The sequence below is a fragment of the Prionailurus viverrinus genome, chromosome X (genome assembly GCF_022837055.1).
Source record: "Prionailurus viverrinus isolate Anna chromosome X, UM_Priviv_1.0, whole genome shotgun sequence".
Lineage (NCBI taxonomy): Eukaryota > Metazoa > Chordata > Mammalia > Carnivora > Felidae > Prionailurus > Prionailurus viverrinus.
The window spans coordinates 19,654,743-19,659,233 of NC_062579.1; positions in this window are offsets into that span (position 1 = coordinate 19,654,743).

Here is a 4,491-nt window from a genome sequence, read left to right on the forward strand (position 1 = left end):
TTAGTGGGAATGAATATTGGTATAGCCATTATGGAAGATAGTTAGGCTCCTCAAAAAATTAAAACTAGAACTACCATGTGATCCAACAACCCCACTTCTAAAGGTGCGTATATCAAAAGGAAATAAAATCACTATCTGCAGGAATACTTGCATGCCCACGATCATTGCAGCATTATGGCAATGGACAACTTAAGTGTCTGTTGACAGCTGATGGATAAACAAAACATGATAACATATAAATGTGATACAATGAATATTCAGTGGTAAAAAGAAATTCTGCCATTTGCAACTCCATGGATGAGGCAAGAGGACATTATGCCAAGTGAAGTAAGCCAGACACAAAAAGACAAAAACTGCATGATATCATGTATATGTGATATCTAAAAATGTCAAATGCATCGAGAAAGAGTAGAATGGTGGTTGCCAGGGGCTCAGGGGTGCGGAAAATGGGAAGATATCAGTGAAAGGGTACAAAGTTTCAGTTGTGCAGGATGAACAAACTCTGGAGGTCTACTGTACAACATGGTGACTATAGTTAAAATACTACATTGTATATTTGAAATGTCCTAAGAGACTAGATCTTAAGTGTTATCACCACATATACACAAAAAAGGATAACTTTCTGAGGTGATGGGAATTAGCTAGTGGTCATCATTTCATAGTATATACACATATCAAAACATCACATTATATGAACACACACACACACACACACACACACACACACACAGTAAAACTTTGGTTTGCGAGCATAATTCGTTTCAGTAACATGCTTGTAATCCAAAGCACTTGTATCTCAAAGCGAATTTCCCCATAAGAAATAATAAAAACTCAGATAATTCGTTCCACGACCCCAAAATATTCACATAAAAATGATTATAATACTATATTGAGATACAAGTGCTTTGGATTACAAGCATGTTTCTGAAACGAATTATGCTTGCAAACCAAAGTTTTACTGTGTGTGTGTGTGTGTGTGTGTGTGTGTGTGTGTGTGTGTTCATATAATGTGATGTTTTGAGATATGAATATGCTATGAAATGATGACCACTAGCTAATTCCCATCACCTCAGAAAGTTATCCTTTTTTGTGTGTATGTGGTGATAACACTCAAGATCCAAGTATCCAAGTATCCAAGCATGGGTGATGATCACCCACAATCCCACAGCAAGAGAGAGAGAGAACCACCACTGGCTCAGTTGTGATCATGTGACATTCAGCATTACATACTACTCATATTGCAAGACATCCCTCATTTATCAAGTTAAAGTTTATTAGAAATGTTTGATCACCTTGCATAACACTTGTAGGACAAGTTACTCACAATCTAAGGTTTTACTGTACATATATATGTCAATTATAGCTTAAGCTGAAAAAAATAAAAAATAATATTATGTGACAAAGATGTATGTTGCCACTTGAGTCAGCTAATTAGAACTCTTCCATTATGATATTTAATGGGATTGACTTGACAGATGTTGATCATATCAGACAAAATATCACAGATATATTTAATGACACAGAACTTAGAGTGGGTCCAAATATCAAAATAAAATGTGTCTCCAAGCTTCCATTGGGAAGTTTTCCAATTTGGTAGTAGAGCCTTAGCTTATGAAAATCACTTTCAAATATCAAATTTCTCATTTCACATATAATTTATCTACAGCACAAATTACCTATTTTATGTTTAAAATATTTGGTTTATATAGCATATCCCTTTTTTTTTCTATGTTATCAAATAACATATAAAGTTAGAGGCCCTTCTATCTTGGAAGAAATAAATGATGATTTTGAATGTATATGATTGGAGGAGAGAGTGAATATGTCATGAGTTCCCAGAAATCCACGCATATATGGTTAGCAGTGGAGAAAGAGACTGTCATGTGTGTAATGGGGATACATTATTTCAAAGCTTGTAAATGTATACATCGTAGTGGCAAGGAAAATTCTGATAAATATGCCTGGTAGGTAAAGTACAAGCAATGCAGAGAAGCCACCTCTGTGGAGATGGAAGGGAAAATAAACTATTATTCCATCAACATTCACTTTGGATTAGATACTGTTCTTTCACGGAACCCGGGTGGCTCAGTCAGTTAAGTGTCCAAATCTTGATTTTGGCTCAGGTCATGATCTCATGGTTCATGGGATCAAGCCCCACATTGGGCTCCATACTGACAGTGCAGAGCCTGCTTGAGATTCTCTCTCTCCCTCTCTCTCTGCCCCTCCCCGACTCGCACTCACTCTTGGTTTCTCTCTCTTGAAATAAATAAACTTAAAAAAAGGATACTGTTCTTTGCTATGAGACAAACCCACCAACTTTTAGTGCTTGCTCCAAAAATGACTGGAGTGAGGAGACACAATAATATCCAAGGCCAGGAATAGAGATCCTATTTCTGTGATACTATTACTGTGACATGCAGACAGTAAGAGAGATATTGATCTCACAAATGGAAGTTCGGAAACTATGTATTACTATTCTAGCTAAAATCCATGGGGGCACCTAATAAATTGATATCCATAAAATTAGAGAATGCCTCAGAAGAGAGAATATATAGCCAATTTCAGACAGGGCTACAACTGTGTATAAATTATACAATTTTCTAATTACACAATGACTTTTCTTCCCTGCACTTTTGGTGGTAGAATATTATGAGGTGCAGATTGAGTTTTCCTTAACAGTATGTATATTATTGCTGCCATATCTGAAAAACCCACCAATATTAATCTCTAAAGATTCCATTTATGCAGAAAAGAGAGAAATGCAAGAGACAATCACCCAAAAAGGAAAGTATCTTTGTACCTTTTCTTCCTTTTACTATGAGCAGGAATCGACAGTCAGTGAGCCAAAAATGTCTACGATTTGTTCATTTACTCATTCATGAACTGTGTCATGTGTACTAAGAGCTGAAACAATATTCATGAAAAAGATATAAATAGCACTTTCTCTCTTAGACTTCCAGAAGAATCAAATTGGTAATTACAATGGAAGCATTACTGTCATCTAAAAATTGGTGATTGTTTTAGGATAATAAAGAATGCACACCTAATCCAAAAATGGAAGGTCAAAGAAGACCCCAAGGGAGACACAAAATTCTACTGTGTCAAGGGACATCCTGATATATGATTCAAAGAGTCTGTCAACTTGGTTGTAGAAAAATAAAGCAACCAATTTCTAATTAAAAAGAGTACTTCTTAAGTTTCCAAAGTAGTAGTTACATGTTACCTTGACTGTGGTGATGGTTTTTCGAATGTATACCTATGTCCAGTCTCATCAAATTGAATACATTAAATATGTGTCAATTTTGAATATCAATCATTCTTCAATAGAGTTGTTAAAATTAGCATTTCCTCAGATTATGAATGTAGACATACATCATGGCAGTGTTAGCAATCTCAGTGGCATATTAATAGAAGTTTCATATATTTTCATATCACATATCAAGTACTAATGTAAAATTATGATAGTTGTTAAATCTGATCTTATTTGATAACTTAATGGAAGACATAATTCTGTAACATATTTCTGATATTTTGATAATTATGTTTCAATATAGCCAGCTTCTCTTGCAAACCTACGTATTTTATTTTATGCTTGAAAACTATTTTTTCTGTGTAGGGGTCCATAGACCTCACTAGCCTGTCCAAGAGGTCCTTGTACAAAAAAAGTCTAAGAATCTCTGTGTAAGACCAAACAATTTCATAAGCAAATGTGGATGCAGAGAGAAAGAGCATTCCAGGAAGAAGCACCACAGATATTAAAGAAACAAACAGAAAAATAACAAACTTGGCCTACAGAAGAAAGAACATTGTCCATCTAAGGAACAGAGAGCAGTTCCCTAAATTCTGACTTGTATCATACTCCTTCTACAGCTGATTTTAAGCTATTAAGTGGCCTCCATCAACATGGAATTAGGAAGAAATGTACCAGGCCTCTTGAGTTTCTGCAGGCTGGCTCTAGCATACCAACAGATTCCTTATATACATTAGACCACCAATAAAATAGTAAAAAAAATACCTATTTATCTTTATAGCCTTCTTGTCACTCCCTTTTCAGTATTCAATATTCTTTTCCAAAATGTAAGAAACTTAAGTCCTTTCTTGAATATTTTATACACAGACACACACAGACACACACACACACACTTCATATATATAACTTGAAGAATCAACACTACATATTCAAATTATTATTAGGGCTATGAGAGTTTTTAATGTTCTTTATCTTGTTTCCTTTCAGACTTAAAATCATGTAACTTAATCAATTTAATATTCCAAAAACAAAACAAAAAAAGGAATATATTTCATACAACAAGAAGGAGAAACTAGCATGATGGTGAATTTTCTATTTTAGGGAAAGTTTTATACTAGGCCTATATTCTAGGATCCAGTTTATAACAAATTATATCTTGATAAAAGTAACAATGTGTACATTGGTTTAAAAAAGAAAGGACCTTATTTATAGAAATGTAAAATAAAGTATATCTTTAATCA